This window comes from Sus scrofa, chromosome 6, assembly GCF_054392235.1.
Source record: "Sus scrofa isolate SSC_HxYL_T2T_F1_AM1 chromosome 6, Sscrofa_HxYL_maternal_Yorkshire_Landrace_v2.0, whole genome shotgun sequence".
Classification (NCBI taxonomy): domain Eukaryota; kingdom Metazoa; phylum Chordata; class Mammalia; order Artiodactyla; family Suidae; genus Sus; species Sus scrofa.
The window spans coordinates 105,073,598-105,086,152 of record NC_139388.1 but is presented as its reverse complement, the minus strand read 5'-3'; the positions used below and the strand labels follow the sequence as shown (position 1 = coordinate 105,086,152).

The following is a 12,555-nucleotide window of genomic DNA, read 5'->3' as shown; positions in this document are numbered from 1 at the left end:
TGCAAGCGGCCTAAGGGAAAATACCCACGGTACAGGGCAGAGCGTTCCGGCTGTGAGGTCCTACTGCCTGAGTTCAAATCTTGAATCTCAGAGCTTCCCTTTTCCTTCTGTGAGTCCTAGGCCAGTGACAAACTCTCTTGAGGCCTTTGGAAAGACATTGTAATAATACCTGTGGTATTTTTATAGACTTGTTGAGGATGTTCAACAGATATTTTACCCATTTGGGGCACCAGGGAGTGTTGCATATAATTACTGAGTACTAATGCACACTGACTAGAGTCAATTTCTCTATTTTATTCTGTTTTAATATGTTTGCAAGTGTCGTACTGTCTGGAAATGTTTTACTTGACTTTCCTGAATGTAATGCAGTTCCTAGCTACTGGTACTATGTGTAGGAGATTCTTTGATATTAAGGGATTTTGGACTGTCAAGCAGTTCATTCTGACGGGTGTGGAAGACTATACTTTTTCAGGGTATCCCTCCCTTCCTCTTACAGAACTGCCACTTCACATCCGTAAGCAGAGCGCTGGCCTAACTCTGCAGCTTAAGCAGGGCTCAGAACACCTGAGGCGATCTGCTGACATTCTGGTATGTTCATTTCCTTCCTTCTGCAGGTTAGGTCTCAAAGAATGCCTGCCTGAGTATCATAGTAGAAGTTTCTCCTTTACTGTCCATGACATAGAATCATTTAGATATGAATCCAGCCTTTTCGTGGGCTGTTATAAAAGTCAGATTTTGTTTGGATCCAGGTATTATTGAAGGGCACACTGTATACTGCATGTAAAAACAACCCTGCATCATGTTATCCAGGACATTCCCCCAAATTGCAGTGTTAAGGTAAACAGGGAAGCTCTGCAGAGTACCTAGAAGTGTCCTCCACGGGCTGCTGATCAGGATTGTGGAATTTACGCGATAGAAAATGAATAATAGTGCTGGCAAACTAGGCATTTTCAGGAATCAAAAACATTTATCACATTTCCTGGGGGAGAGCAGGATTGCAGGAGTCTATACCATTGAACTGAGCTGGTTTTCAGAAACTGCATATCAACACTGTGTTTATATTCTGAGCTCTCCATGCTGTTCTTATCAGAATTTCACAAAGTCTCAGCATGCAACTCCCAAGGTGCAGGTATGCCGTGATCCCCAGACAGCTATCTTATGAGCCGTATCTGCCCTGGTTCTAAGGCAAAGGTTGCATTCACTTGTTTGCCAGTCCTTGTGGAGAGAAGAAACGTTTTCCTGATCTTGTATAGCATTTTAACCATCATCCTGCTTGTCAGGACAGATGTTTAGTTAATGGTGAAAATCATTTGTTAAGACTCAAACAGACCTCTGACAATTCTTTATTGCTTCACAATTACTCTTGCCAATGTGTGTCTTTGTAAGAACCCTCTGGCAGAAATGCAACCATCCTGCTACAGAAGTAAATCAAAGAGAACCTAAAATGTCACTGTTAGGGGACTCAAGAGTCTCTAGCTTATGGAAAAGAGATCTTGATGAATTATAATAGTTTGGGAAACCGCAGGGGGACTGTGAGGCTGAGGCCAGACATTGGAAAGGAGAGGTGAGCAGAGGTCAGGCCCTTCCAGCCCTGGGATCTGTTTAGCAGGAGCCGGCTGTGCATTTCACCTTGCAGGCAGGAGCAAGGACCTGGAGAGGTGGGGCTTCCAGGTAGGACTGTTCCTCACAGAGCATGGACTGGACCTCTGAGGCCATCCAGCTCTACATCAGAGCTCAGGTAAGATCAAGGTGCAGGCCAGATGGCCACCAAGAACCTGCTTCTGCATTGATGGCGCAAGTCAGACAGTGGAGATGCTTTCTCTGGTTGGAATTTACCTTCACTGAATATTCATATACAACATTTAAGCAATGGAGGCTGAGAAAAATCAATCACATGTAATGTGCACAAATTTCAGTTACAGAATATAATTTTCTTTATTTCTGGCAACAAAATTTTTCTTCTATCTCTAATCCTCCATTTCTGACAGATAGCAGGAAAAATGAATCTAGTCACAGCCACAGCCAGTCTGCCCCATCCAATTTCGGACTACGTTGCTTCTGGTTAAGGTTCAGGAATATTCAGTCCCTTTCCCCTCCATCCTCCTCCTCCGCCTCCCTGTTGGTGCTTTAAGGAGTGCCTGGCAGAGACATCAAGGACCTGTGCTGTGAGCTCAGCCTACCCTCCCCTGACATCCTGGAGCCCAGAGCTGACTCGCTGGTCCCAGTGGAGTTGCATGCATGCTCCTGGGGTGCAGATGTCATCTGTGGGCATGGGCCTGGCTCCCACCTGGTTTCCTGTTATGAACTACCTGCATCAGGACCCTTATCTCAAGCCAGGAGTGTCTGTACACATAGAAATCAGTCTCCTTCTCTCTCTCAGCTAAAACCAGCACCCCTTAGGCAAGGCAGGGAACTGGTCCCCCCACCTTCCTTAGCCCACCAAGCTGTCTGTCCCAACATCTTGCCCTTATCCCATGGGATATCTCTCAGCTGCTTTTCTTCTTAAAGAAGGGGAGCAGGAAGCAAATGTCCTCCCAGAGCTCCCCCCCAAATCTGTGGGGAAACCTGTGGTGACCCCAATTTCCACCTGACACATCAGGGCTTGGTTCTGGGGATGGGACACTGAATGCATTGCCTCTAATTGTTTATCATGCTCCTTTTCTTCTCTAAATTTTCCCTTCTTCCCAGTTTGGAGTGGGGTGGTTAAAAACAAACAAAAAACAAAAAAGAGGAGTTCCCTTCATGGCTCAACGGAAACGCATCAGACTAGGAATCATGAGGTTGTGGGTTCAATCCCTGGCCTTGCTTAGTGGGTTAAGGATCCAGCGTTGCGGTGAGCTGTGGTGTAGGTCACAGACACAGCTCGGATCCCATGTTGCTGTGGCTGTGGTGTAGGCTGGCATCTGTAGCTCCAGTTGGACCCCTAGCCTTGGAACCTCCATATGCCACAGGTGCAGCAACATGAGATCCGAGAAAGCCAAAAAAATAAATAAATAAATAAAAAGACAGAAAGACCAAAAAAACCCAAAAAAATAAAAAAAAAAACCCAAAAAACAAACAAACAAACACAAAAGCAAAACCCCCAAAAACTTGTTCTGCCAGTTCATATCTCTTTTCAAAACCATTTTTGTCTCTCATTTGAACTAGAGCCAAGAATTTGGAATCTTTATTTTCTGGGCTTTCTTTTCTTTCTTTCTTTTTTTCCTTCTAACACTTCACCCCCCCATGGGGGGGCTAGTGGTGAACTGGCCACCTCATCTCTCTTGGCATATGGTCTTAGGGTGGGGAGGTGGTAAAGAGGGAACGCATCAGTCAACATTGTATCACATCATCCTGGCGGAGGCCAACCAACCACATCTGACTCATGAGTGGAGATCCAGACTGAGTTCACTTCCCTGAGATTCTGGCCGTGTTTGGTTGAGCTCCACACTCGGGAAGGACTGCTGAGCTTAGCACTGTCCCCACCATTATTGGCGAGGAGCATGGCACATCCTTCCCTCGGGTGGGGAGATGACATTTGTCTTTCATGGTGAGAGACGCTGGTGTTTAGCATGTCAAAAATCCAAATATGAGGATGTTGCTTTTTCCATTTTTTCATGTTTTCCTAAGAGCCTTGATTAGAGCTCTAATGAGGAAATGCATGCGTATGTGTGTGTGTGTGTGTCTGTGTGTACATGTATATACACCTACACAGATATGATTATAGTCATATGTCTCTAGCCAGATTCTGGTTGAATGTTTTTTAGGCACTAGCATTTATGATGTGCACTGTTTCTAGTTTTCCTTGGGTCTGCCTTCTTCCCCAGATCTTAGAAGTCCACTAGTGATATTACATCCAGATTGTATTTACTTTTTTTTTTTTTTTTGGTCTTTTTTTAGGGCTGCACCCTCGGCATATGGAGGTTCCCAGGCTAGGGGTCTAATTGGAGCTACAGCCACCAGCCTACGCCACAGCCACAGCAACGCTAGATCCTAGCAACGCCAGATCCTTAACCCACTGAGTAAGGCCAGGGATCGAACCCGTAACCTCATGGTTCCTAGTCGGATTCGTTTCCACTGCACCACAATGGGAACACCCTAGATTTTATTTACTTTTGCAATTAATTTTTATTTTATGTCAGAGGATAGTTGATCTACAATGTTATGTTAGTTTCGAGTGTACAGCAAAGTGATTCAGTTATACGTATAATCTATTTTTTTCAGATTCTTCTCTCATTTAGATTATTACAGAATATTGAGGAGAGTTCCCAGTGCTATACAGCAGGTCCTTATGATTATCTATTTTATATACAGTAGTATATACATACCTACAAATATATATCCCAAACTCTTAATTTATCCCTTCCCTCTACCTTTCTTTCCCCTTTGGTAACCAAAGCTGTGTTTGCTAAGTCTGTGAGTCTGTTTCCAGTTTGTAAATAAGCTCATTTGTATCATTTTTTAGGTCCTGTGTATCAGTGATATCATATGATGCTTGTTTTTGTCTGAATTACCTCACTTAGCATGATAACCTTTAGGTTCATCCATGTTGCTGCAGATGGCTGATATTCTATTTTGTGTGTGTGTGTGTGTATGTGTGAGTGTATGTGTACATTTATTTAGGTTGCTTTTATGTCTTGGCTGTTGTAAACGGTGCTGCTATGAATATTGGGGTAAATGTATCTTTTCACATTATGGTTTTTTCCAGATACATCCTAGGAGTGGGCTTGCTGGATCATATACTTGTGTTTTTAGTTTTTTAAGGAACCTCTATACTACTCTCCACAAGGGTTGTGCCAATTTACATTCCCACCAACAACGTAGGGGGTTCTCTTTTCTCCACACTCTGTTCCATTTGCTGTTTGTAGACTTTCTGATGATAGCCATTCTGACCGGTGTAGGGTGTATACCTCATTGTAATTTTGATTGGTTTTTCTCTAATAATTAGAGAAGCTAAGCATCCTTTTTTTGTGGTTTTTCGGCCATCTGTATGTCTTTGGAGAAATGTCTATTTAGATCTTCTGCCCAATTTTTGATTGGGTTGTTTGCTTTTTTGATAATAAGCTGCACAAGCTGTTTGTATATTTTGGAGATTAATCCCTTGTTGGTGGTATTGTTTGCAAATATTTTCTCCCAAGCTGTGGGTTGTCTTTTCGTTGCATCTAAATTTTAAGAATGAATTGGAGGGTTTTAAGCGCAGTGCCTCTGAGAGAAAAGTGAAGGCTGCCTGGCTTCCCTGCCTCCAGCCCTCCTTGTCCTGTTTCCCTGAGGTCCTGGGGGCCACTCTGTTAACTTCCTAGGTGGTCTCTTAATGCTTCACCACACTTCCTTTCTGCCCTTTCTTCAGGCACTCCTCTTGTTTTTCTTTTATCTTTAAAGCTGCCTCTTCTTACCAAGCCTTTTGAGGGTCTTCTCCACCTAAAGATTTCCTAAGGAATCGGCAGAGCCTCATGCAGTCTTTTTTTCTGTAGCCCCATAGACTAATGCAGGCTCTTTTTATCTTAAGGGTATTTCCTTTTAACCGCAGGAAATAGTAAGTTGCTAAACTGGTTGAAGTTCCCAGTTGGTGAGCTCCTTGTGTTGCCCAAGGCACTCTCTCCTTCCCCAGCATTCTGTGCTGGGGGGCGCTCATCAACAAGGGCCCCTTGCCTATGAGTCCAGTTGTGTCTGGCCCATGGGACACAGAGGAGGGATCTTAAGTTGGGAAGGGAGTGAGATGGGGGGGAATTATTCACCCTCCCTCTTCCTAGGAAGTGCCTGTGTTGCTCTGCCCAAGATACCCAGGAACCCAGCTTTTTTCATGACCCTGTCCTACTGTTCCTGTTCCAGCTCCAGAGTTCTTGGTTCTGGTAACTTCTCCCTCCCTTTGCCCCTTTTGGTCTGGGGCTCCTAATGGCTTATCCTCTCAGTTGTAAGTTTTAATTAAGGTTCTTCATTTTCTCTTGCAGGCATCCCATAATGCTCCCCACATCTTAGTCAAAGCTCATCAGTTAAGCTGTTTGATGTACTGTCTGCTTCCTCCCAGGACCCCAGTTGAAGCCATGAATCACAGACACTCAGAGCTTAGCCTTCGCTACTTGAGGTGTGTCTACACTGTAGACCAGAAGCATTTGTAACCCCTGTGAGACTTGATAGAAATTGAAATTCTTAGGTTCTGACTCAGACTTCCTGAGCCAGAAGCTTCCTTTTAATTAGATTCTCAGATGATTTATGTGCACCTTGAAGGCTGGGAAGCCTTGCTGTAGAGGTGAGCTTCCTTCTCAGGAAGTAAGTGGCTGGGAGCCCTGCTGGGTACGTACTGGCCTTCATTTCTGGGTACAGCCTACAACTCAGCTTGCTCCTCCTGCCCTGCTTGCAACACCCACCCCCCACCCCACTACAGGCCACCCTGGAGCAAAGCTCACATCCTCTTCCTATCTGTTCATGTGGTGGGTAGTGAACCCATTCTCAACTCCAGGTACTGTCTGGGTGTTAGGAAAACAAAAAGAGGAAGGTGACACATCTCTGCTCTCAGCTGGATTTAGTGGAGGGATGAGGGCTTGCTCATAGTCACTGTCAGGACAGCAAGAGGCACGTGCTGTAACAGAGACAGGGACACGATGAGGTGGAAACAAAGGCCGCAGTATCACAATTAAAGTTGCTTTGGGGGAGTTCCCGTCGTGGCGCAGTGGTTAACGAATCCGACTGGGAACCATGAGGTTGCGGGTTCGGTCCCTGCCCTTGCTCAGTGGGTTAAGGATCCGGTGTTGCCCTGAGCTGTGGTGTAGGTCGCACACGCGGCTCAGATCCTGCGTTGCTGTGCCTCTGGCGTAGGCCGGTGGCTACAGCTCCGATTCAACCCCTAGCCTGGGAACCTTCATATGCCGCGGGAGCGGCCCAAGAAATAGCAACAACAACAACAACAACAACAAAAGACAAAAAGACAAAAGACAAAAATAAAAAAAATAAAGTTGCTTTGCTTGCTGGACATAAGAAAGTCGCTCTGTAAAATGTTGGGAAAAGCCTTGTGTTTTCTAACTTTAGTCACATTTGAAAATCTTGAGTGAAGATATCTGATTGTAATCCCCTGTCCTCAAGCTTCATCCTATTGTGACATTTGACAAATAGCAGCGGCTCTCCCAGGAACAGCCAGCAGTCTGTGGAGTCAGGGTTGTTTGTTCTGAGGCAGCTGCTGAGCAGCACATGCCGTCAGGCGCCAGAGCCCTAAAGATATTAAGAGCTGATTTTGTTCCGAAAGGAAATTCACGGAGGAAAAACCAACTGATTACCTCATAAGCCGTCTTTGGAATTAATTTCAGTGCTTGTTCAAGAGTCTAAATCTCCCTTTTGTAAGATTCTCATAGGCGTTTCTAATTAGGCCCCATGTTTGTCACCTGTAAGCAACTCTCCCATTCAGGACTCAGCATAAATCATGTAAATAATACGTATTCCAAATTATCCAAGCAAAGTGGGGGGGGCAATTTTTATACCAAGATGAATTTTTTAAAAGGAAATATTGGCTTAGGACTATGAATATTGATCTAACTGTTCATTCATTCATTCAAGAAGACCAGGTGTGTCACCCAAAGCATATTCATTATCCACAGTTTTGCCCCCTCTTCCTGGAGCTAGCGCTGGGTGAGAGAAAAAAGGTATCTTCATCATCTTGGATTTTTTTTTTTAATTTTTTTTTATTTTCCCACTGTACAGCAAGGGGATCAAGTTATCCTTACATGTATACATTACATTTTTTCCCCCACCCTTTGTTCTGTTGCAACATGAGTATCTAGACATAGTTCTCAATACTACTCAGCAGGATCTCCTTGTAAATCTACTCTAAGTTGTGTCTGATAAGCCCAAACTCCCGATCCCTCCCACTCCCTCCCCCTCCCATCAGGCAGCCACAAGTCTTTTCTCCAAGTCCATGATTTTCTTTTCTGAGGAGATGTTCATTTGTGCTGGATATTAGATTCCAGTTATAAGTGATATCATATGGTATTTGTCTTTGTCTTTCTGGCTCATTTCACTCAGGATGAGATTCTCTAGTTCCATCCATGTTGCTGCAAATGGCATTATGTCATTCTTTTTTATGGCTGAGTAGTATTCCATTGTGTATATATACCACATCTTCCTAATCCAATCATCTGTGGATGGACACTTGGGTTGTTTCCATGTCCTGGCTATTGTGAATAGTGCTGCAATGAACATGCGGGTGCATGTGTCTCTTTTAAGTAGAGTTTTGTCTGGATATATGCCCAAGAGTGGGATTGCTGGGTCATATGGTAGTTCTATGTGTAGATTTCTAAGGTACCTCCATACTGTTCTCCGTACTGGTTGTACCAGTTTACATTCCCACCAGCAGTGCAGGAGGGTTCCCTTTTCTCCACAGCCCCTCCAGCACTTGTTATTTGTGGATTTATTAATGATGGCCATTCTGACTGGTGTGAGGTGATATATCATGGTAGTTTTGATTTGCATTTCTCTTATAATCAGCGATGTTGAGCATTTTTTCATGTGTTTGCTGGCCATCTGTATATCTTCCTTGGAGACATGTCTATTCAGGTCTTTTGCCCATTTTTCCATTGATTGATTGGCTTTTTTGCTGTTGGGGTGTATAAGTTCTTTATATATTCTAGAGATTAAGCCCTTGTTGGTTGCATCATTTGAAACTATTTTCTCCCATTCTGAAAGTTGTCTTTTTGTTTTCTTTTAGGTTTCCTTTGCTGTGCAAAAGCTTTTCAGTTTGATTAGGTCCCATGGGTTTATTTTTGCTCTGATTTCTATTGCTTTGGGAGACTGACCTGAGAAAATATTCATGATGTTGATGTCAGAGAGTGTTTTGCCTATGTTTTCTCCTAGGAGTTTGATGGTGTCCTGTCGTATATTTAAGTCTTTTGAGTTTATTTTTGTGCATGGTGTGAGGGTGTGTTCTAGTTTCGTTGCTTTGCATGTTGCTGTCCAGGTTTCCCAGCAATGCTTGCTGAATAGACTTTCTTTTTCCCATTTTATGTTCTTGCCTCCCTTGTCAAAGATTAATTGACCATAGGTGTCAGGGTTTATTTCTGGGTTCTCTATTCTGTTCCATTGGTCTGTCTGTCTGTTTTGATACCAGTACCACACTGTTTTGATGACTGTGGCTTTGTAGTATTTCTTGAAGTCTGGAAGAGTTATGCCTTCTGCTTGGTTTTTGTTTCTTAGGATTGCTTTGGCAATTCTGGGTCTTTTGTTGTTCCATATAAATGTTTGGATTGTTTGTTCTAGTTCTGTGAAAAATGTCATGGGTAATTTGATAGGGATTGCATTGAATCTGTAGATTGCTTTGGGTGGTTTTTTATTTTATTTATTTTATTTTTTTCTTAGGGCTGCACCCATGGCATGTGGAGGTTCCCAGGCTAGGGCTCAAATCGGAGCTACAGCTGCCAGCCACAGCCACAGCCACAGCCCACTGCAACACCAGATCCCTAACCCACTGAGTGAGTCCAGGGAATTGAACTTGCAGTGTCATGGTTCCTAGCTGGATTTCCTTCCACTGCGCCATGATGGGAACTCCCATTCTGAATTCTAGAGCCTCAGCTCCTCTTCTTTGGCCCATACGATACGATACCTCAGACCAGCAGATGTGGCTAAAGATTTTCTTCCTGCGGCTTTTGGTCATTGTTCATATACTTTCTGAATGCATGTTGTGTGCTGACCTTGTATCAGGGCTCAGGACAGAGAGATGACTGAGACGCAGTATTTTCCCAGGAAGAAGAACTCCTGTGGTCCTTTCTCTCTTACACCGTGAGATAAGCGCTGGTAGAGAGGATCCACAATAGTATTTGCAAGGAGGGTGTGAGTGGCTCCTGGCTTCGTCAGCAAAGGCTTCAGGCTATAATGGCATTTGAATGGGTCTTAAAGGATCAATGTGTTATTTGACCTGGCAGCAAAAGGGAAAAAGGACATTCTTGTCAAAGAAAACAACCTTACAGAAAAATGCCACAGTCCCTGGCTTGTTCGAGCAAAGTCTTTTTGTGGGTGAGGAATTGCAGGGGATGAGGCTGAAAAAACACACTTGGGGAAGATGTTCTTCAGTCGTTTTCTGACACGCACATGAGGTTGTGCCTTGACCTTTGCCCTGGGAGCCAGGAGAAAGCAAACTCCACGGACGGATGTACACTCTGAGCACATTCATGTCAAAGAGGCATGGAAGAGGGACTGGAGGGAAAAGATACAGGAAGCGAGGAAGATATTAGAAGGCTGTTACTAGTGATGGAGCTGATACCGGCACTATTGACAAGACTTAAAAAGGACCTAAGTATTTATAGGAGAAACATGAGCATTGTGAAAAAAATCACTAAGATAACAGAAAAAACATTAAGAGGAAAATACAAATCATCTCTAATCCTTTCACCAGAGATAACGGCCCCTAATGATTCATTCCAGTCATTTTTCTCCTGCATAATTTATATGGTTAAGATAATTTTAGACGCTGATTTTTCATTCAGCACCGTGAGAAGCATTTCTTATTATAATAGAGACATTCCATTAGCCTGATTTTAATGGCCATGAAATCACGTTTGTGCAGAGGCACAATAAAAATACCAAACCATTCCCGTAGTTAGTCATTTCCAAATTTCATAAATACCCTTATATTTAACATCTTCGTGGGTAAAGTTGTGTAAAATTAATATATTATAGGCTATATAACTTACGTAAAATGAATGAGGGAAACCATGCTTAAGATAAAGACTTTAACGTCACTTACTGTATTTCAGAAAAAGCGCAAGAACTTGTGCTTTAGATTTTAAAAATATTCAAGATATAAAGTTTGGAGTTGGTGAACAGTTACTCTGGGGAAGTCAAAAATGATAAATTCGTCTACAATAATTCCAGATTTCTAATTTGGCAAATTGTGTCATCACTAACCTGGAAAGACAAGAATATAGGAGGAGGAGCAGCTTTGCGGGAATGATAATGAGCTCTGTTTTGGACTTGCTGCATTTGAGATACCGCACAATAGAAAATCCAAGTAGCACACTGTGGACAAGTGAAAATGTGTGAGATTCAGCAGAAGAGGTGGGAAACTCAGGGTCTGGCTATTTGGCAAATAAGTGGTGTCAAAGTTGTCAGTAAGCAGGAGAGAGAATCAGTACATGTAGAAGGTTGGGGCTAAAACTGGGGCCCACTGCAGCCTTTATGAGTCAAGTATAAGAGCAGCCAGTAACACAGACTAAGAAAGGGGTTCAGGAAAACCGGGAGATAGCATTGTCCCAGAAGCCGGGAATGAGAGCTCTTTTCCAGAAAAGAAAGATTGGCAGCAGCCCTGGCTTTCAACCATATCAGACACATTCTTCCATTTATCTTCTCAAGATGAAATTTACAGATAATATCCTCTAAGGGTGCGCATAATTTTAAACATCAACATAATGCGTGAACTGTAGTATTTAAAAAAGGGGAGTATGTTTTCTGAGTATTTCAATAGGTAGGCTCTGGGACATGACTGAACCACGTGACACTGAAGGCATCAGGCAGTTGCTCGGATGTGCAGAACCACCACAGATGGGGACCTTGCACATGGAGACTGGCCTGCACGAGCTCATTGCTGTGTTGCTGCCCAGGACCTGAATTTCCAAAATACCGAATATTCAAACAAAACAAAAGACAGTTTTCCCTCAATTTACACTATAATTGTATTGCTGGAAATTTTTATATATATAAAAATACTTGGGAGTTCCCTTCATGGTGCAGCGGAGACGAATCCAACTAGGAACCATAAGGTTGCAGGTTCGATCCCTGGCCTCACGCAGTGGGTTAAGGATCTGGCTTTGCGGTGAACTGGGGTGTAGGTCGCAGATGTGGCTTAGATCCCGTGTTGCTGTGGCTGTGTTGTAGGCCGGTGGCTACAGGTCTGATTAGACCCCTATCCTGGGAACCTCCGTATGCTGTGGGTGTGGCCCCCCGCCAAAAAAAATTACTTGGTACTGAATCTGGCTGTAGGTCCCAATGATTACAGACAGGTCTTTCACCTGGGGTGAGTGTCCAGCAGGGCGTTTGAATGTCACATGTGACACTGGACGATTCTTTCTTGGTGCAGAATAGTCCACTGCATTGTAGGACTCCTAGCGTTCCTGGCCCTGCTACTGTCCAGTAATTTTGTTTTAGAGTGTGTTTTCATCCTTAACTTGTGATATTAAAATGTCACAGTTTTCAGTTTTCTTGTACATTCTTTAGATTCACTTAAAGGACCTCAAGTCTTTATTCTAGATCTTGCTTTTTGTTCACTCAGCAGAAGAATTCAAGCCTCTGAATTCTGAAATCACTGGACCAATTGCATTTTTCAATTATGGGTTTTCCTAGATGTATGAAGGAAGATTAAACAGGTTTAAACAGGCTTTCTGGAGAAATCAAGTGAAGCATTGAAATTTTATTTTCACAAATTGCCATTAGAGTATTTCCCTGCATGTTTGGATTATTAAAAACTAATTTTCTAAATCCAGGAGTGGAACTTGGAACACTTTTCTCTCTAGATGAATGAGCCTTTATAAAAAAATTCAGACTCTGGGTCTGAAAAAAGCATAAGCAAGTTTTAATTCCGCCTCCGGGTCTTCCCAGGGGCCA

The 12,555-nt window shown here is 43.3% G+C and overlaps 1 protein-coding gene across 50 annotated transcripts in view; it reads left to right on the top strand.

Annotated features, from left to right (window-relative positions):
* Positions 1-12,555, top strand: part of ARHGAP28 (Rho GTPase activating protein 28) — a 187,492-nt gene that overhangs the window by 78,104 nt on the left and 96,833 nt on the right. For 28 of the 50 annotated variants that reach the window (XR_014807648.1, XR_014807639.1, XR_014807647.1 and 25 more), the window contains one exon: positions 497-588. The exons of the other annotated variants lie outside the window; for them this stretch is intronic. The gene's annotated coding sequence lies outside the window, so the exon portion shown is untranslated. The remainder of the gene's footprint in view (positions 1-496; positions 589-12,555) is intronic. 50 annotated transcript variants of the gene reach the window in all.